Source organism: Cupressus sempervirens, chromosome 6 (assembly GCF_028749045.1).
Source record: "Cupressus sempervirens isolate cs-2001-9-10 chromosome 6, ASM2874904v1, whole genome shotgun sequence".
Classification (NCBI taxonomy): Eukaryota; Viridiplantae; Streptophyta; class Pinopsida; order Cupressales; family Cupressaceae; genus Cupressus; species Cupressus sempervirens.
In genome coordinates, this window is record NC_143123.1 from 437439358 (window position 1) to 437463161 (window position 23804).

At 30.9% G+C, this 23804-nt stretch overlaps 1 pseudogene; it reads right to left on the reverse strand.

Annotated features, from left to right (window-relative positions):
* LOC149552929 (DNA mismatch repair protein MSH2-like) overlaps positions 1–23804 on the reverse strand; it is a 33604-nt pseudogene that overhangs the window by 5186 nt on the left and 4614 nt on the right.

Genomic DNA, 23804 nt, shown 5'->3' on the forward strand with positions numbered 1-23804 from the left:
AATCTAATCAATACTGGATGACCTATAAAGTTAAGAGCGTCAAAAATGTTCTACAAATAATACTAATAAATATATATGGCCCAACTCAAAGTGCAGATAAAAATAGTTATGGGAAGAAGTTAGCCTATTTATGAGAGACCATAATAATGGCAATATATTAATAGGGAGAGATTTTAATGTAATCTTAAGTCTAGATGAAAAATATGGAGGGATGTATTATACCTCGCAAGCCTCCAAAGATTTCAAAAATTGGATAGAAATGAATAAATTATTAGATATCCTCTCTAATAATGGAACATACACTTGGAACAATAGAAGGGAAAACTTCACTTATAATTGGACAGATTCTTCCTTAAAGGAGAATTAAGAAACATAGATAGGGATTTAGAATCAACCATTTTGCCTATACCAGGATTAGACCATTACCTAGTAAGAATCAAATCATTTGAACCTAAGAAACCTCATTGAAATTCCTTTAAGTGCAAAAAAAAAATGGTTCCTCGATGACAAATTTATGGATCAGATTGAGTATGGTGGAAGCGAGGTAACTTTAAAGGATCTAAAATGTTCTATTTTGTGGAAAAAATCAAAATATTAAAAGAGAATATTCTTAAATGGAATAAAAATAAATTTAAGAATATCTTTAAAGAAAAATTAGACAATGAAGAAAATCTAAAAAGTCTTAATGAAGAAATAATAAAAAGGGGAATGGATAATGAAAAATATATAAAGGAAAAAGAGATGCTAACAAAACAAGAGATATTAGCAAAAGAACAAACTGAATAATAATAGAAGCTCAAATAAAAATGCACCTATTAAAAATGCCAGAATCAATTCCAAAAATAGTAACTTCAGAAGACAACAAGTGGCTAAACAAATCCATAATCATAGAAGAAGTTAAATCAAAATTGTATAGCATGCAGCTAGAAAAATCCCTAGGGCCAGATGGATTTCAAACTTTCTTTTATAAAACAATGTTGGGATATTATCGGGATAGATTTAAGGGGTGTTATAGAAGCATCTAGGAATGGGGGATCTTTATTATCAGAGATTAATCACACTTTCTTAACTCTCATACCAAAAAAATCTAAATCTGAATATCCTCAAGACTTTAGACCTATTGCCCTGTGCAATACCATTTACAAATTTTTATCAAAAGCCTTATCCAGACCGCTTAAATTGATTCTTTCTAAACTTATCTTAGAAGAACAAACATTATTTTTCCCAGGTACATCCATTCTAGATGGTTTAATAACTGTACAAGAAACAATACATTCAACAAACAAGAATAAAGAGGTAAGTATGTTTATGAAGTCAGATATACAAAAAGCATATGACATGGTAGACTAGAGATTCCTATGCAAAATACTGGAAGCCTTTGATTTCTCCCAACAATGGATTAACTTCATTTTTACATGTATATCTAAACCTAAAATTTCACTCCTAATTAATAGGACCCCTGTAGGGTTCTTCGATATATCAAGAAGAATAAGGCAAGGAGACCCACTATTGCCTTTTCAATTTATAATCATGGTAGAAGCTTTTGGATGGTAGATTAAAAAAATGCAAACATAAGGCAATATTAAAGGAATTACACTAACAGAGAATGTCCCAAACATCACCCATTACCAATTTGTAGCTAACACAATCTTGCCTGATAAAAGCACATTAGAGGAAGCGCAAAAATTTAGAAAGCACAAAAATTTAGAAATATTATCCAGTTATAGATAGAAGTATCAGGACAAAAATTAAATGCGAAGAAATCATACATCTTCTTTATTAACAGTAAACTTGAAGTAGAAAATTATATTTGTAACATCATGAGTTATAAAAAAGGAACATTCCCATGTAAATACCTAGGTATAAAACATGAAAAAGGTTCGGGTAGTAATAAAGGCGAGAATAATATCTTAGATAGAATGGATAAAAAAATAGGACATTGGAAAGGGAAATAGTTAACAAAAGCAGGAAAAGTAACAAAGATTAAAGCTATCTTTTCAGCTCTGCCAACTTTTCAACTATCATATCTTCCACTAAAAAAAAAAAAAAGAAGTAAAGTTGAGAAACTTCTTTTGGAATGACATGGAGGAACATAAGAAAATGGGACAATATAAGAAAACCCAAGGAACTAGGGGGTTTAGGGATAAAAAATCACAACTGGCAAAATGAAGCCTTAGGAGCTAAACTGGTTTGGAGACTTTATAATGAGAAGGAACAAAAATGGGCTAAGATTCTGTATAAAAAATACTTAAATGCATTTGACCCTACTTCCTTATTGAGGATGAAAAATTTATCCAGGGGATCTATAAGTTGGAATTTCATAGTCAATTGCAAAGAACTAATTAGGAAATATATAACTTGGGACATGATAAGAGGAGAAGAAGCCCTTTTTTGGGAGGACTCATGGGATGGTCACCCTTCCCTTGAGAACTTAGGCATCCCAGAGAATGTTAAAAACACATTGATAAATTTATTGGGGGCAAAAGTTAGAAATTATAAGCATTTGATATAGAAATATGGCAGAGCAACATGGAAATGGAAAACTCTAGAAAACGTTGAATTGGACTCCAGAGAAAAGGAGGCTTTTCAAAGGATTATCAGAGAAAGGAAAGTAAATCAAACGGAAAGAGTAGATAAGCACATATGGGGAGCTTCAAAAGATGTAAAATACTATGTGACAAAAGTTTACAACCTCATCATTGAATCAAAAAGATGGGAAAATGTAGAAATGCCTCTGAAGCTTTGTTGGGATTCTGCCTACCTCCCAAAAGTAGGAATCTTTCTTTGGGTTGTCCTCCAAAATAGGATTCTGACAGTAGACAAACTCAGTAAAATAGGTTTTGAGGGGCCCTCAAGATGCATTTTATGTAAGAAAGAAAGTGAATGTATAGATCACCTATTATTTCAATGTAGTTTTTCTCAGTATTGTTGGGAATGGTTAAGACAAAATCTACCCTAGATTGCACTATTCCCTAACAATCTAGAAAGCAATCTAAAAGGTTGTCCTATTGAAAAGTTTCATAATGTCTACAAAAAGTTTGGAATATAAGCCCTTCTATCCAAATGTGGGAAATATGGAAAGAAAGAAGCAAAAGAATATTCTATGAAAAGGAATTTACAAGATTCTTGCTAAAGAATAAGATAGAAGCATGCATAGTAGAAGTAATGAATTCTCACCTAAACGAAACTATTATAGAAGAAGGAAAGTTTACAAACTGGGATGGAGTGATGAAAATAAATTGGGAAAAATTGATTAACCCCCCTTTAATTTACCAAAAAAAGAGTCAAGAGGCTAGGGTCAATTGCAAATGGGAATATGCCCCCTTAGTTGGATAAAACTGAACTTTGATGGAGCCTCCAAAGCCAACCTAGGTGTATAAGGATTATGATGTATAATAAATTAGGATTCAAGAAAATGGATTATCAAAAGAGTAAAACATATGGGAAATATGACTAATACTTTAGCTGAACTGGTAGCCCTCCAAGAAGGACTCAGATTATGTAACAATTTAGGGATTAAAAGACTAATCGTTAAAGGGGATTCTCAGATTATTCTTAATTCTTTGAGGAAAAGGAGTACCTCAAATTGGGTATTAAACTCAAAATTAGAAGAAGTTTTAAAGTATTTTGATATCTTTGAGGAGACTAAAATTCAACACATTTTTAGAGAAGGAAACCGAAAGGATGATTTCTTAGCAAATAGAGGGGTAGATGGAGAAGAAATATTATTAGTTAATCAAGAAATTTAAAACCATTATTAAACACTATAATAAATGTAAAATCCTTATAAGTAATAAGAAAATAAAGTTAATTTTTAAGGAATGATGAATAATGATGGAAATATTAATCATCAACCATCATAAGTTTATTAGGCTTCTAGAGCCTTAGGTACTCTTTCCATCTATAAAAGGAACATCTATATCCTATAGCAACATATGACATCTATTTGTTAAATTCAGTGTAGGGCTTAGTATGGAAACAACTATGGTCATTTTTCATGCATTAGAACCTAGGATGATGGCTTTTAGGGGTAATGTCAAGCATGAAAGGTGGAATAGGATTTTGAATCCTATGGATAATCTTTCAAGGGTAGTGATCAGTAGGGTTTTAGGAGATTAGATCTTCAATTATGACTATGCTTGGAGGATGAACAACTCTTTTATTGAGTCCTTCATAGCCTATCTAGTTAGGGCTAACATAGAGCATGGTCTGATTATAAATCTATGTTGGGATATCTTCAATTTAACTTGGTTAAAAGGGTTGGAACATACAATTAAGAGTATTGTGAATCAGAAGATTCTACTTCTGAAGGTATGAACCACCTATCTAGTAGACCAAGTCAAGATAAGATATTTAGGTGCCCTATTTTGACAATTAGGGACAATGCCAACTTTTTCCAAGCTTGATAACAAATGGAGGCAAATATCTCTTTTCTCCTGAGTTGGAGAGGAATGGTGGTTGAGAAAAATATGGAATGGCTACAGAGATATTTGAACCTATATAATAAACAAATTTAGAGCTCGAGGTTGATCTGGAAAGCTTGGAGAATGTGGAAATCATTCTACCCAATATGTACAAAATAAGCAAAGAACAAACATCTTTCATCTCTCTTCTAGGATGCTCAGTGACAAACCATAAGGAAGCTATGGAGATTATCATGGTTTGCATTAATAAGGATGATGTATAGATGACCAGTCTTATTAAGCTTACTGGTTTAGTTCCAGTGTGTAGGGTTTCGACTTTAGGGTTTTTTTTGCAATGCTTCGTTAGTATGGGCTAAGACCTTTTTGTTTGTTTCCCTTGTAAATATATGGCATTTAAAGATGTATATGAGGTTCTGTTACGTTTTCCTCTTAATCTTTAAGTTTTCTAGATAGATACAATTGCATCTTACTCTTTGTATGAACAAATTTGTAAATTTATATAAATACATAGTATTTTCACTAATCTACTCTTTATGTGTGGAAAATTACCCTCGAATCTCTTTTGGCATTTCTATTTTCACTACTAAAGAATTTTTGTAGTATATTTCTATTGAATTTAAAAGTTTCTACATTGACAACATACTGAAATAGAGAAGGACTAGAAAGCATTATAAAACATGAAACTCAAACAGGTACAATCAAGGAAACATAATTTAGTATCATTAGTAAGGATATCACTTATCAGTTAACAATCAATCCTAAACTAACATTAACAAGGGTACAAAAATTTAGATCATTATTTCATTAACCTAAATCATTAAAAGATTGAAAGAGGATTTTAAAAATAAATTCTAAGAATACATGGTTCAAATTTTGGCATTAAGTATAAAAATTAACCAGTTAAATTGAATAAACAAGAAAGAGAATGATCAAAGCAAGTTAGCAATTAGACTATTAGGATTCTTTGTCAAAAACTAACAATGTAAATACATATTCTAGAGTTTTTTTGGAATTTGATTGTGTAGCATTTTTTAGCATTGATCACACACAGTGATCCATCACCAGGATGAACAGCTGGAGAATAGAATGATGGATCATTGTGTGATCCTGATGATGGATCACTGTGTGTGATCCGAAACATTGATGCTAAAAAATGCTACACAATCAAATTCTAGAAAAACTCCAGAATATTATCAATGGATTATGGAAATCTAATTTCAATAATGTAAATACAAGTTGTCATCTAGTAAACTTAGGCTAATGGATAGGAAACTAATTCCCCAAAATGTAAGCCCCTTCAAAAAATTAAGGTAGAATAACCTCAAACACATTCTAATTAGGTTTCATGAAAAAATAAAAGAATATGGTTAATTATCATTGTAAAGAAGATGTTTAATTATTTGATCATTTTCTAATTATCTGATTACCTTGAATTCCATGGGAAAATTGCAAGATCAGAAATCTAATACAATTAGACTTTAATTTAGCCTTTTATTATTAACTTAATAGGGCCAACACTAAACATGGGTACTAATTTGCATAAGAAACCAAGTTTGAAAATACATTATATGGTGATTTAGAGGATGGATTATTAATAAGGAATCCCTTTATTTTACCTAGATTGTGAACTTGTTAACTATGATTTGGAAGCTAACTACTAACCTTTTTGGGAAATTAGCTATCTTTTTTTTTTTGTAGAATTTCATCAATATCTATCAAATTATGTAAACATTTGGTTCTCTGGATAAGGATTTCTACTTTTCATCCTCTCAAGGAAGTTTTTTGAGTATGACTCGAACACATATATCAAAAAGAGATTTTGTAAACTAGGGTATGATCCTTTAAAAATGTATAATATAGGACTTTGGTCCTAGGCTAGACTAGAGGTTTCTAACTCTGTTCTTTCCTACTAGTGCCCATTTGAACGGAGAAAATTTGTAAGTTATTTGATTCATTATATTATAATACAAGGCTTCGGTCATTTACACACACACACACACATAACACTCAGTGAAATGAAAACTTGAACCTTGTTTATAAATCAAAATCTTATATTTTCAAAATCAAACAAATTATGAAACTACACTTGTTGTGATATATGTTTTACTTTGTGTTTGATTTGGGTTTGACTTAGTATGTTGACTAAAGGCTTGAGAGTTACCTTTTTATGATGTTATATGAGATGTTTTGTTTTATGCTTTGATCTTTCAGATATGGATCAATGTTTATTATTTGGTCACGATCTTTTATTTTTGACCATTGTGATGTATTTATGTATTTCTATGATGATTTTTGATCATATTTTTATTAGTGCTTTCTAGTTGTTTGTTTAAGACTAAGGTGAATGGTGTGATTTTTCTAGTGTAACCTTTGAGTTTCGATCAATTACTCTTTGGTGCTTTATAGTTGCTTGTATATGGCTGAGGTGATTATTGTTAGTTTCTTGTTATAACCTTTGAGTTTTTGATTAGTTATCTTTTGGTGCTTTCTAGTTGCTTATATAAGGACTGAGGTGAATATTGTGATTTTATGAGTTGTACTTTTCATTAGCTTAGGGTAGGTTATCTATATGTATGTTGGGAAGTGGCTCACAATGGAAGCCTAAGCCCTAAAGATATTTCTTGGGTAACCCATTGTAAGTTATTTTAATAAGTCATAACATTTCATTAAATGGGTTTCAAATGAATTACTAAGAGTTAGTATATTCCTCGCTCAAGCCTTCAGTGCTAATATAGGCTAGGATGGGAGTAGAGAGGATGCTTAGTTGTGACCTTGCCATGGTAGTATGCATTGTCTATACGAAAGGATATTGATTTCACATAAAGATACTAGGGGGCAAGAGTCTAGAGGCTGCTAGGGTAACCTTAGTGTTGACTCATGCCATGACACTTGCCTACTTACATAGTAGATTTCCTATGTGTCTTTGTTGCCTCTGGGATTAGATGATACTTGTATCTTTATACCCTTTGAGATAGTTTTCTATCAAATTTTCCTTGACCTAGATATTGGTGATGACTTTTGTGGTTTTATATCCATATGGGACTTGAGATTATCTCCTCGGCATGGTGGGAGTGGGCCATTTAGGTTCCACAAGGCCAGGTGGTAATTTTTCTTATACCATTGAGACAGTTGGATGTAATTGCATTCACAATGTACTGTACTTGTATAATCAAAGATCTTATGAGATGATGTATTATATTCATGATGTATATTAATTGAGCTTTTCATACCCTGCGACTTGTACATTGGATAATTATGCATTTTGGTTATGCCAAGTGACAACTTATTTAATTGAATTCATACTTGTGATTATATTATGATGTGGATTTTGGTTATGTATCAAATTTTGTATTAATGAAAACTCATGTATGTGATTCAACATTATGTAACCTTTAAGAGATGTAATCTATTTTTTGTTTTTTTGGTATGTATATGAGTTATTTCTTCCGCTATATTATCTCTTGTTGTTTTAATCTTTCAAAAAAAATGTTTGTAAAGATTATAAGTGACACTTTAGCTTAATTTTTTTTGGGTTCCCTAGTGGGGTGTTACATCTAAGATACTTAGCCCTTCAACTAATGCACATGAATGTTAGTTTGAATCACCATGGAGGCTTCATAAATCTCACAATGGTTTGACCAAGTTCTATCTTATGCCATTTCATTGAGATTTAATTTCTTCTTGGCTCTCCTCATTTTTTGGTTCATCCAACATGATACTTAATTGAAATTTCTTGCCTCCTTATTTGGTGGGCATTTTAGGCTAAGGAAGAGATATCTTGTTGAAACTTTAACATATAATTTAAATAGATAATAAGACGTATAGTTAAAACTTGGCTATAAACCATAAATATTTTATTTCAAAAGAGAATAATGTTGAATGTTAAACTATTCTATAATAGTACCTCAACCTCTGAATAAATTATCAAATTCATTCATGTGTAGTCCTAGAAAATACAAAGAAGATCAATTGTAGAATTCATTTAAAATAAAAAGAAATGATATCCATGCCTTATAAAACCAAAAAAATCTCATATTCACAGTTTTCAAGTCTATATTAAACTCCAAAAATAGAAAGATGCCTTCTTTGTACAACAAACTGCCTATTCTAGTTTTAGAAAATGCATTTTCCCCATTTTCTCATCTATATGAAAAGAACACAGAACACATCAAAATCTTCACACAAACATAGCAACTATCCAAGAGATAAACGAAAGATGCCTAGTTAAACATGAAGCTACCTATTTCACTATCAGAAATCGAAACCCTGAAGAACACATTCAAGGCAACAAAATATGAGACCAAAATGATTAAAATAGGGGAAAACTAAAAGGATGTCGTTAAAGGAAAAGAACTTATCAACATTGGATTTATATTGGAGCATCAAACTACTCCTCTACCAAATGCAGTGACTCTTGTGATAACCATAAATTTGTTCCCAAAAGTTTAGCACTAATGAGCTATGAATTAATGCACAAAACAACTGAGAAGCTTATTCAAGTGAGGCTACATAATTACATTTACATTTCCTTAATGAAGTTTTTAAATTAGACATAAATAGAAAAGGGAACCTATTAGTTATGTCCATTTTGCAAGTTTGTACTCTCTTTCTCCTACTGTCCAATAAGCTTTCTTGATCATCTCCAACTCACATGCCTCCTTTTACCTCATACCCCCTCCGTTGATGAAATCATTATCTTTTATCTGCAGAATAATTTTTTTGTCTTCCAAGATGCAGTTGCAATGGAGAAAGAGAAAAATGAGCATCCCTAGAAAAGGGCAAGCACCCCCTTTTTAATAAAAGACAATCCTACCATTGTAATGGACCCAACTGATTTGATTTGACGCATATGTCCAAACAACTCTCCATTTTCTTTACTAATTAATAAATTTTCTAAAAAAAAATTCAAACAAAATCTATGTGGCATTACATTTTCCATTTTGTTCGATTTGTGAACAAACGGGTTGTGACATCCTCCCCGACTTAAAGAATGCATTGTCCTAATACTAGGTCAATATGTACAAGTACAATCAATGATAAAACAAATAAATAATTTGAATTTAGTCAAACTTTCATTGTTCAATGTTCTAAATAATACATGTACTCCTATTTAGATTCTATCATAATCAACAAGATTATTAATATGAATGCATTCTAATACAATCAACACACACAAACACTCATAAGACACTATTTTTCAACCCAAATTTTTAACACTTATTTGAAGCAATCAATTCTAGAGAAAAATTAATACACATTTTATATAAGCACAGGTATAATAATCATTTCAAGAACCTTTTTCTATGCAAGTGTATGAATTCCATTACCATCTTTAGTTTTACAAGGTTAGACTACCTCTCTTCGACAATATTCCCCCTTTCTTATAATGTGTCGTTCCCTCTATTCATTCATAGGAACAACACCAAATGTCAATCCATCATATATCATCAATCAAATCGAATTTCCAACGAAATATAAAATCAAATACTTCCTTATCTCAAGAAGTCTCAAAATTAGTAACATATTGCCTTAAAATCACATGATATTACACGTATATCTGTGCACTTACCATACCTTGGCATCACCTATGGATTTTTCCTTGCTAGTAGGTACTTCTTATCCACAACCTACCATACTTTTACACATGCACTCACAATATCATTAGCTCATATATAATATCAATATCTCAAGGAGATCAATTCAAATATTAGGAGTTAAAATTTTTGTTCGACTTTATGACTTCTTAACTTATCTTTCAATCAAATCTTGATCATGAGTAACATAAATAATCAACCATTCATACCATGTGTACCATACATACCATCTAATATGTGGTGTGTGCTAAGTGAGTACCCATCCACACCAATAGGTTAGTGTCCACGAAACATAATCAAGTAATGTTATCATGATACATCTAATTCATCATTGTTTAAATCATCATGAAATACAAAGACATCTGCACATAAAATCATCAATGTACTTATTAAAATTTGATCATCATAATGCATACATATGCCTGCAAAAGGTGACATATAATGTAATTATATCATAATACGTCATATAGCTCCAAATTAACAACATACATTTAACCAATATAATAGAAAGATCAAGGATAGAAAGTCACACAATCAAATGTGTCAAGTAACATTAACCCAAGTTCTACATCAATAGATTATTCAACCAAATCCCAACACACATGTCGACCAAAGGGTCTAAGTTTATGTCGAACACCATATCGACTAGGAGTCAAACAACTAACTCAAGATGACCACATCAATGATCATTATTCATTGACCAAATTGACTAAATAAAAGGATTCAACAACTTTCTATATAGTAGAAGTCACATGCATGGTGGATCATCACATATACATAACACCAATGCAAAACTATTATCAAGGTAGGTAAAAGAGGGATCTATACTTACTTGTTTGCATTCTCATAAGACAACCACATATCCATATACTTGTCACATAAGCCAAAAATTCAAGTTAGGTTAGTCCAAAATTGTCTACAATTAGTTTAATTTAACAAGTAGATACAATATAGATTCTAATTAATTTTTCAACTTCATTCTACTTTCCAACTTACAAGTTGAAATGATAGGTATAAGAATAATTACATTTCATAAACCAATTATCGACCAAATTGTTTAGCACAACATATCATCACATGAATATTTCATACATGAATATACTAAATAAGTTGACATGAATGTCAAACTATATTTCATCATATGTAAGAGCCATGTCCTACTAAACAATTGTCATATCATTATTTCCAAAGACACATAAATGAGCAAGTAAAACCCTAGTTGTATAGTCAACAATTATTTCACTCACCATAATTAAAGGTTAGAAAATAATTTTCCATTTGAGAGTGACATTATCCAAGGAATCCATCTATCAAAGTGCGTGATTTAATAAATATATGAAGTATAATTTAAAGCATCATACCTCAATGACATCATAGAAAATGTTGACCTACACATTGAACATGGAATAATAAGCACATATACAAGTGCAATGTCATCTACCATATGATCAATACCATTAAGTAAATCAGCTAGGTATGCTCACCAATCACCTACAAGGATCAGTAAATCCAATTTTTATCTATTTAGTGACCTTAGGCCCTCAAGCCCATCTTATCACCATAGTGTACTTAACCAACATATAAGCACATGTTGTGATGTATGACCTTCATGCCATTAAATCATCACATAAAATATGGTTTGAGGCACTTTAACCTCACCAACTATGGAGTGATATTTCCTCGAGATTCTTCCTAATATGAAGAATATCCCGACCCTAGCACAAGACACCTAACTTCCTAGAACAAGATGGATCAGATGGATTTGATGCAGTTGTGAAACACACTACATGCAACCATGTGCCTAGTAGCCTAATCACAAAATGTAGTAAGGAATAAAAATAAACTACACATCTACACATGTAGTAAAATCAAATAAGCATAACCATATACATATATGCATTATCTGGAAAACAAATGGCTTGGCCAAGCACTTTATAAAGCCAGATTTATTGGTAGAGAAAACAAGAACAACATGTAACCATTCTATAGAACTGGCAGATAGAGAAACTAAACATGAAGTATCCATCTATCTTTTCCATAACTGCTACATTACACCCGGCCATGAAGGAAAATAACAACAATTTGTAGTGTCAGTATTACATTGATAGGTAGAGTGGAAAATGAAAGCAGTACTTCTACCCTTCTTGTTTGTCCACATTGGGCACCCACACTAGAAGGTAAGCTTCCAAAATAATAAAAATAAAATAAAATAAATGCAAAAGGAAGAATGACATGGTCTTCACAATCTACTCCCTCATACATCCTATCAAGGCTCCACAATAAACATCATAGATGACATCACTTCCAAATTACAGGACTAGCATCATCAAAAATAAACACACCCTAGCCACCTCAAGATCAAAGAAATCTTGAAAACAAGATTCATAATTCTCAAGTCAAAGTCCGAAAAGGAGATACAAAACCAAAATAAAAGTGAACAAGTGTCACGGTAAATAGGTCACATAAGAAATTTGTGGCTTGGTGGTCATAAAGAATGTAAAATTTTAAGCTAGTCTTTCATCACATCCAGTTTCATGAAATTGAACATAATAAAATAAAAACCCAATTCACTTAAAGCACACTGACTATCACTAGTCACCAAGAGGGAGTAGATGTTTGAAGATAACCAAATTTCTCATGCATCACATGCAATTAATTTTGATAATCACACATTTCTAAATGCATAATGGAACGTGCAATACTTTTGTAATGAAATTCATGTTCTTCCTACTTATTATATTAGGTTAATCAATGAACCTCATGAATCTGGCATAAAATAGAAATAGATTCTTGCACCACATGTGCATCACATGTCATTTACATAATAAAAAGATATTTTTTAGTGCTATCACATGTCAAATCTTCATTTGGTAGGCTCTCATAGCCTAGTGCAAAATTCAACCATCCTTTGAATATCTCAATAGTTCAATTTTAATACTTCAATATGCATATTATACCATCACATGGTTTTAAGTAAATATAATCATAACATATAAGGTACACAATTTACCAGTCATTCCATAAACTTCCCATTTTTTACAATCTTTAAAAGAATGCAATTTTAACTCAAGATCATGACATGCATAAGAAACATCATATCCTTCTATGTCAAAAGTAATCATAGCTAAGAGGCAAAACATGCAATCTATGTCATCAACTCATACAACATAAAGTAAACTAGTTGACTTACAGTTGTGTGTCTAGCATAGTGAACTCAAGGCCCAAGTGTGGAACCAAGAGCTCTAATACCATATGTAAGGACCACCCTTGCAAAACCAATGCCACATCAACATTCTCCATAAAATGCAAAAAATTCAACGAGAGTCAAGTCCTTTGAATATTGAGTAGTCAACATTAGTTGATTTACATAAACTATCATTAGCTTTAACTAAAATGATATATATACATATATGCTCAAGTTTAAAAGAAATTAAAATTTCATTGCCAGATTACCAATACCATATACTGGATACTAGATAGTTTAACCATGATGACCAAGTTGAAATGAGCTACAAAACTTGTCTAAGAACACAAGGGCGAGAATATTGTAGGAGTGCTTTACCACCCTACCTCGAAGTTCTTAAGCTTTCCTAGAATCTCTCCTGAAATGAAAAGTACCTAGCCCAACAGTGAGATAGTCTAAACAAGTAAAAATTACAAGAATAATGGACTCGTGCTACACAAATAATGTTAGAACATTAATTGGTCAACAAGATAACAAAACAACATTTTCTAGTTATCACCTCAATATCACAATTCCATCTCCATCATTTATAAAAAATTAAACATAACATGGTTTATCCAACCTTGAGTTTCATATACCCATCAACATACAAGGTAAAACTATAAAGTCCACTCATCATGAATTAATTTAATTACATCATCTTAGCTCATGTCTAACAAGAAAATTAGTCTAACTTCAAAAAGGGCATACAAGTACTACCATCAATTCTCTATTGACACATGTTATGATTATGCATATATTAAGCCAATTGTATAGCTAATGATGAAGCCCTTTTTTTCATCAATTAATATTATGTTATCCTATCATAAATCCTCTCATAAAATATAAATACACAAGATGTATACAGAAAAATGCATTTTCTAATATCTAAATAAATAAGAAGACCTTAACAATAGAAACCTAAATGCATTCATGTCCATAAGCAAAACAATAAAATAATCATGAGAGGAAAGTTTGCTACAATTTATACAGATGAAGCTTTAGACAAATAGCAGATGATTCAGGGCATAAACAGATTGACTATGTATCAAATTGAATTCTCTTACATAATAAATGGTGCTTCATAATTATGAGTTATTAGCTTGTCAAAAGATTAACACTAATATTAGTCATTCCCTGAATTATAGTTGCTATTTTTTTTCAATAATTAAATTGTAAGTTTTGTCAATGGCTTTAAGTACCAAAGAGAAAAGAATGGGATTTAAAGTTTGGTTTAACATGGCAAATTATAAGAGCGTCAAGTAACACATGACAAGTTTGAGTATGTGGAAAAACAAAGTAGGAAGCAACATATAAGTGTTGGAGTACTAAAGTTTTAATGATTAGTACAAAGCACATTTTAGCCTATCAAATTACTAATAGAACCATTTATTGTGAAAAGCAGAAATGGTGAAATCAGTACCAGTTTCAATTGAAAAACTAGTAGTGCTTTAGGAGCAATGTTGGAATGAGTAATTTCTCCCTCAAATGAATTGTAAAAGCATCATTGTTAGGTAAAGTTCTGGAAGTCATAAATAATTCTAGAAAAGTCTATTTGTGTTTTGTTTGTTAATTTAGATGTTTTCTGAAATGATCTAAGACTTCTATAAATAGAAGCATCATGTAATGTAATTGATATGGAAAAAATGATTATTGAAATATATTATTACCGCAACAGATTGAATATTTTTTTCATTTTTGTTTATTTTGTCCAGTTAGCATTCTTGATCATCTCTATGTCACGCACCTCCTCCTTTTAACTTATACCCCCTCCATCGATGAAATTGTTCTGTTTTATCTACCATCTTCTGAGATGCAGTTGCAATGGAGAAATAGAAAAGACTAAGCACCCCTTTTTTACTAAAAGACAATCCTACCATTGTAACTGACCCAACTGATTTGATTTGATGCATTTGTCCAAACAACTTTGCATTTTTCTTTACTAATTAATAAATTTTCTAAAGGAATTTTCAAACAAAATCTTTGTGGCATGATGTTTTCAATTTTGTTCGGTTTGTGAACAAATAGGTTGTGACACTACTGGATGCATCAATGAATTCTGGCCAACCTTAAACATCACACACTAAGGAAGAAATTAAGTTTGAAAAAAAAAAAGTCAATGTTGACTATTTAACACTTTTAGCCTAGGAATGAAGCTTAGTGTGTGATGTTTAAGCCGTCGAGTGAATTCCTTGATACCTAAAGACCATATTCATGATGCAAAGGATTATTCTAACAAGAACTGCTCCTCTGAAGGTATTTTTAGTTTCTTTTTAAAAAATTCTTTAACATATTCTATTATACATGATTAAATCCATGGGATTTCTATGGTAACATGGCTAAATATTTATATGGTAAGTGGAAAAGCTATTGTTGGAATTTCAGGCTATAGGCACCCATTTCTAATTTTTTCAAACAATAGTAATGTACTAAATAGTGTATATATAAAAATGATTATCCTTTGAATGTTTTCTTTTGCTTCTTTCAGTAAAAAAATTTCAGGCCATAAGCTTATAGTTATAGCTCAGGAACTATTGAAGCAATGAAGTAAAAAGTAGATATAAAAATGGTTGTTCTTCAGAAGTTTTCTTCTTACTTCTTTCACTCCTTAAATTTTTAGTCATAGGCCAGTTGACCGTTAAAACTTGGAAGTATGCACGAAATATGTTAAAACTTTGAAGACCATAATTGCGATGAAGAGGATGATGCCACAGGGCATAGTTGTAAAAATGACTCTAACAATAATTGCTCCTCTGGAGGTAGTTTTGTAAGTTAATATCTTTTTCAAAAAACATTAAGCTATTGTGTTATACATGATTAAATCCATGGGAAGGTCTATGGTGATGTACATAACTATCTATGATAAGGGGAAAAGCTTTCCTTGGAAATTAAGGATACAAGAACACTAGTCTTATATTTTCTTTTACAAACTATATTAATAACTAAAGATACATATTTATAAAAATGAGCATCTTTTAGTGTTTTCTTTTACTTCTTTCCTACTTTCATTGCATAAGTTTCTTGGCCATCAGTTGTAGTTATGTCTTAAGAAGAATTGAATTGTTAAAAGTATGCACAAATTTATCATATGTATTTAAAGTTTTCGTAATGTAAAAATATGGAGAAATAAAGATATAAATAATATATTTATATTATTTTGATTTGATAATTAAAAATAATATTTTTTCTATGAACTATTTAGATGGCTGGACAAGCATTTCAAATGAAGACATTTTTCTGATTTGATAATAAAAAAATAGCTATTTTACTCTGAACTATTCAGATGGCTCAACAAGCATTCCAATGAAGATGTAAAAAGAAATCTCCCAATGAAGAAGGTAAAATGTTTCCTTCCACATACACAACATTTATCAAGTGTGTAATCTCAGGTTTGAATATTTCTTCAAAATCTAAAGAATAATTTTAAATTTGAGTCATTGTTCTCATTATGATTTAGCTATATCTTATAATTATTTTAATTAATGATTATTAATATTATTGGATGAGGGTTATCTATTTTTTTTAAATAATGAATTAGAAAATTATTGAGCCATAAAGGATGGCTAGCCAATATTTGTCTTTTCCCAAAAAAAAAAAAAATATTTTTTTGAAGGGTGCACCAATCAAATGATGTCACTAAGTGCTGGCGAGGAAGGTTTGCAAAATTTTGTGTGCAAAGTAAAATATTGGTAAGATTATTTGTATTTTTATTATTTTCTCTTCCTTGGTACTAATGAAATACACATTGTTAGACTTTTCCTTCATTGAGGTTCATCTTGTCTTTTCAAGAATTTATTTTCTTTGCAAGTTTTACCAATATCTTTGCACCCTTTTCATCCACAGTGAATTTTATAGGGTCTTCGTTAAATGGCTTGTGCTTTTATCAGCCTCCTTTAAAATAATGGGTAAAACATAAACATTGACATTGTTATTAATGAAGAAAAAACTACTGGTGTGGGAGCATTTGATCTATCAAATTTTTAGATCTAATGTAATGCCTACTCCTAGTTTACTTTTAATGTTTTATTGTCGTATTCTTTTAGGCCAACTTTATGGTTATGTTTTAACACTAATGGTACTTGATTACCAGATTTGATTGAATGTTATTTCATACTTAGTTTATATATCTGATGAGCTACTTGATACTCAATTATTTTATGTGTTCATTATTAGTCTTTCAATGATGATATATGTATGTTCATATAGTGATTTTAGTTATTTTATGGTGATAGTTAGATGGATGATTTGTATGCAGTTTCCATGGTTACCTACCCCATACTTGCATGTGTATGGTGTACATGCATATTTTACTTTATGGTTGACATTTCTAATGTGGTTGAGGGACAGAGTCATAGTCACCTATGAGTCGGGATTTACATGATGCACCACTCTCCATCATTGTCTATTTAGTGTAGATTTATATGTATATATATATGCTCAACTTTTATGCAGATTGCAAGTGCCAAGCATCAACTTCCCTAAATTGTTACGATGAGTGTGCCCTATCATAGTATCTCAATGGTAAAAGATGAGAGATAGTTCTTAAGTTCAAATCCTAACCCTAACCCAATTGTCCTATAAAGTAGGACAAGTATTTGAGTTATTTACCCTTTCAAATTTGTCAAGTGATGTGAATCTAAGATTTTGACCCCTTGAGTTTGATTTAGTACATTATTTTTAAAATGAATTTTCTTATTTAGTTTTGTGAGTCTATTCTTATTTTCAGTTATAATTAAATCAAATAAAAAACTATTAAATGATTTAATTCAACAAAAAAAAAATATTAAAAAAACCAATTTTTAATTATATTAAATTAATTAATTAAATATAAGAAATAAATTTAAAAGATTTGATTAAATTTCTAATTTTGGTATAATTATATTTATTTAATTTAATAATAATTTATTTAGTAGTTTCATTTTAATAATAAATTCTTAATATTATTATTACTTAAATTAATAAATATATAATTAAAGGTGTCTTATAATTTAATAAAAGAGAGTATAAATTTAATAATGTTTATTTTAATTAAAATATAAAAAATATTTTGCATATAAAATTAAAATAATTAAGAAAAGGACACCTTTGAGAAAAAAAATTCTCCTACTCCAATTTTATCTTTGCAGAGATTTAAAATGTTGCAAATTAAATGGCTCAGATAAGAAACAATTTGATATAGCATAGAACAAAGAAGAACATAAACATATAGCATGATCATGTATTCACAATCTGAAACATTGATTCAAATACTTATGCACAATATTTTCTAGAAATCTATAAATGAATCAGATATAATAAAAATATCTTTCAAGATGATTTCTTTTCTTGGCTCTCTCAAAGAGAGATTTAAAGATTTTAGAAATGAAGATTTTCCATGTATACTTACATTTCTTTAGGATTGGTAGAACTATTATCATCTTCTAGTGGCAAGAATGTACCAAAATGTTTATTATCTCCACTTTGTAATGTAGCATTGAAAGATTGAAAGGTCCTGCACCATTCTTGTGTATCTGAAGAGTTGAGATACTCCAATTTGTTTGATAGATTGTGATGCCCCCAAATCATAAAGGGCTATTCACATTAATAGTCTTCCTTAGAACTTCCTTTCCATTTGTATCACATAAGGAAAGGTCGATGTGAAATTGGGATACCTAAATAAAGATGGGCAAGAAAAATGAATAACAACAAGATACCTGTTGTTAACATCTCAATGCAGTTTTTGAAAGAGACTTGATTATTTTGAGATTATCAAAATAAAAAATGTAGCTAGGAGAAAAAAAAAAGAACAAAGAGTTGTAAGATGGTGGCTAGAATATTGTTTCTTCTTTTATGTGAGTGGTTGTGTGAAGGAGAACAAAAGCTCCAGATTGTAATCCCAAATATATATATACCTCGCCATTCTCATAGTAATCGATATAAAACTTCTCAACATGAACTTTTGTTTGAAAATTGGGAATTGGTTTAGACAAAATCCCATTTGGAGTAAGCACATCCCCCATCATAAAATTCAAGCCTCGAGGAACTGTAACTGAACCCAAGTAGCCCCCCATAGAACTTAGAGGTTCCCCTACCATTATGAGAAAAAGAGTTGCATGTAAACTAATAGGTGCAACCCTACCAGCAAGCCCTTTGAATCCATATAGACCTGATTCGTTGAAGAATGCAAGCCTCAAATTTTGAAAACAAAAGATCATATTATCCATGGAATAAGAGAAGAAACATTGGATGAATTCTATGCAATCATTTCTTCCAAATAATCACAATTAGCTTACCTCATATCCTGAACCCATCAAAAGAACACCATGGTCTTGAATATGAGTTCAAGGAAGTGATTCTATAACTTCTAGTTTTAGGATGGTGGATCCAGACTTCATGAATGCCAAGGAGAACGCTATAAATGTTTTGGGGAACCCTAATGAAAGGGTTGGTAAATGCCATTGTACGACTATAGTATGGAACAACAGACTGTGCCTAGAATTGCAGTGACAGTTACTAGTTTTTATTAAGTTTTGAAGTGAATAGAGAATTATTTTTGGATTTTATTAGATGGAATAGTGTGTATAGTGTTAATTCCTCCTTGTGAAAGCATTAAACTAGATCTTTTCAAAATTTTCAAGTGATTTGTTTAATTCTTTCTAAGTAGACTATGATCCCCATCTAGTATCTATGATGTCATTATCATGACATTATAAATTGGAAGCATGGAATGTCAATGTAATTCTATAAAAAGTAGAATGCAAATTTTAAAGACAGACAACATGCAAGCATCCCCTCATAATAAAGACAAAGCCTTGAAAAAAATCTAGCATTGAAGGATCCCTCATTTTGGTAAAGATTATCAGAAAACTATAAGAGACATGAAATTTCCACAGTTCATGATAGTTCTAGTGAATGCTTTTGGATATAATGATGTAAATTTTTTCAGCATCAATAGTTTGGATCACACTCACATTTTTTCTCAAATGCTAATGCTGGAAAACACTACACAGTTATATCCAGAAGCATTCGTCAATACCATAAAACTATCCTTGCTTCCTCTATAGGCTGTATTCTAGATGCCTATATGAAATCTCTTTCTTGAAGCATATAGGGGAAAAAGTAGCTATATGTCATATATTAATTATGGCATGGAGTCCTTGTAGCACTGAAATTTTCAAAGATTTTCTTAATTGATGTCTTTAAGGATGTGAAAATTTTAAAAATAGACCATGACTAGAATGGCCCACTGCCAATCACAATAGATAAAGAGTGTAAGTAAATCAAAATTTTCAAACCTGAACCAAGTCTTCCAACCATTCAACCTCTGAGCTGAGATATTTCAATGCCAAACATTAATACCTAACTCATTTAAACACATAATGAAACCAACATCATATGAGGAGTACATTACCACATCACTGGACTAATTTCTGCTGCCTAATGATCTACATGTTGCTAGACATTGAAGCTATCAGTACAAAGCAAGGAGCTATTAAAATTATTAACTAGGAGAGAAAATCAAATAAAAATAGCAAATGATTATCTTAACTTACCATGTATGGCTATGCAATGAATTTGTGCAAAGCATTTTCTAGCCTTAATTTTGACATAAATTCCCACCAAACATAATGCAAACACAGCTCCACCAACTACTCTGCATGCTATGGTTATTGCTAATTTTTTGCCCTGCCTGCAGAACAGAACACTTTGCCTTTCATAATATTCCCAACAATAGGTTAATTTTCAGAATTATGGGTATCTTAATTTGATATAAAGGAAGCCTAATTAAAAACACACCTTTGTTTCATGTCAGGAAACTTACTTCTATTTTTGTTAAATGCTTATTTAATAGTAAAGTGATTGAATCATATACAAATGGTAAATGGGCATTCATTGGTTGAAACAAAGTAAAGCATTAAATTACTCTTCGTGAACCAGGCTTTAAAGGAATGCATAGGATTATAAGATCATTTGTCAAACCCAAAATAAAGAGTAGTATGACAAATACTAGTGCTTAAAGATCTATGTCTTTCATAGTCTATATTATTAGAAAATTATTGCTTGGTAATATATTGTATAGAGTGTTTTGAATCGAGTAGTCTTAGATAACCCTGAAAAGCACTCAAGTATAATGACAAACCAGCAAAAAGGGTATTGTACATAACGAGCATAAGTAGACTATGCTGCTATGAAAACAAGAATTAACATGGTTGAAGTTCTAAACATACCAAAATTAGAGAAAAGACAGACACTAAATACAGATTAATAATGAAATATGAATCATCACACAAATGAAATTATAGTTCATATAGTTTTGGCTTGTCTAAACCAATATAGAAGATTAAGCAATCTAACACATAGAGAGCAGCTCAAGAGTTTTCTATAAAGCTGAAATCAAGACAAGTAACTATTTGAATTTTGACTACAATACACGAATCCAATCTTATTCGGTGCTTGATCACAATATTTTTCCAAAGTAGAAAAATTAAAATAGGTAGCCTAGATAATATAAAAGCGAAAAAATTAGAAGGTACAGGTTGGGTGCACATATGGAAAAAATCAAAGTAAGCCCCAATCTTTTATTCAACATCCCAATCACTAAATCAGTTAGTTCCAACTTCCACATATCAATGAATATTCACCATCAAAAGCATCACAGTTTAGGAGAGGGGTAAGGTTTCAAGTATTTGTCAAACAGTCTTATCTATCCACATTGAGGTGAGCATGTCATATTTACAGCCAATTCTTACACAAGACATGAGCAAATCCACAAAGTCACTTGAAATATGAGTTTAATTATAATTAACTATTATATAAATGTGTTATGAAAAAGATGTGTAAAAACCATACTTGTTGGATGATTATGTGTCTTTTCATGCCAAAAGCAAAAGGATAGATAATGACACTACATACACATTATAGCTATACATATCTTCCACTAACAGCTATGCATCCTTGCCACAAACAAGTCTCTAATGTCCATGACTTGCATTCAACATTTTTACATACCCATAGCGGTGTAATAAACAGCAGTGCTAACAAATTAATTTGTTAAAAAATAAAATTATTATTCTCCAAGTGCAACAATGAAGAGGTCCAATTCTTGCAACATAAAAAAAAATTAATCTTGTAATTCTTGCAAACATATAGGTTTGTTGAAGAGGTGAGACTGACTCTTAAAGAAATATGAAGCATAGAGTTAACTACTTAAGTGTTAACATAGACTGTCATTGTATGCTATCAAAGGCCTATGAGTTCAAGAACCAGTTCATTCAAAACCTATCTTACAACATTACTTGATATCCATACAATATCATCCAACTGGCATTAAGAAAATTTCAAATCAATCATCACCTAGAAAAAAAATTTAGTTTTCCTGCAATAATACATTCCTTTTGGAAGATTCAATAAGCATGCAAAAGGAATAGCTTAATCTAGCCATTATTATTTGAAGTAATCATGTAAGCTTTAAGGACTTTAAATAAAAACAGTCAGGACTCAACAATATGAAGACATATGAGTTAAAGCAATAGATATATTAAAAAGGAACACAATATCAGAGAAAATTTTATTAATATGAAGGAATATGAGTTAAAGCAATAGATATATTAAAAAGGAACACAATATCAGAGAAAATTTTATTAAGACTGTGTAGAATTATTTCTCACAAAGATTAAATAGTAAATAAGGTAAAAAACAGACTGAAAAAACTTACCTCAGTAAATGTTGCTGCTGTCTATACCACACGGGTAACAAGTTTCTTTTGACTACTTGAATATTCATCTGATAACTTATTATATTGCTCCCAAAGTCGCTTAAGTTTTGCATTTGTAAATTTGACTCCATCCTTCCATGTTTCTAAGACTATCTGTAATGTATTCAACTTCTTCTGTACTTTTGGTTCCTCTTGTCCAAACTGTGTGCTTTTGACAAGTTTTAAAGCCTTGTCAACAGGAAGATCTAGATCATCTATTGCTCTATGATGTACTTTTTGAATTTGTTCTTCCACTTCATCTTGTTCACTCTTAAGTGTCATCAGACTAGGATCGTAACCAATTGAGATCATGTACTCTCCATTGTCAAGTTGATCGAGATCAATAACAGCCTCCACAAGTGCTGCAAACTTTGTCAAATGCTCTTCATCTGTCCAAAGTTCAAAGACATCCAAATATCTTTCCTTGATCAACAAAGAAAAGTCCCCTTGATATCGTTCAAGTGAACTTTTGATTATAGGAAGTCATATGCTTGTCTATCACATGTAAAATAACTATAGTGAACAAAAACAATCCAAAAATAGTTTAAGTGCTTAAAACCATAGTTCTCATCTTGTAAAAGATGTGATATCTGTAAACTGCAAGCTTAGCATGATAGCTAAGAACAATCATAGATGATGAAATACACCATTTAATCGGTAAGTGCAATTGCGCAGCACAAAAATAAATTTAGATACAAAGCAATGATCAACATTCATTCAAAAGAACGATGTCATTGTTGTGAAAGAAACACTTAAATTCAGTGCAAAAGTATCCATGTGATCATAAAAGAGAAAAAACACAAAGCACGTTTATTGCAAATACATAGTAT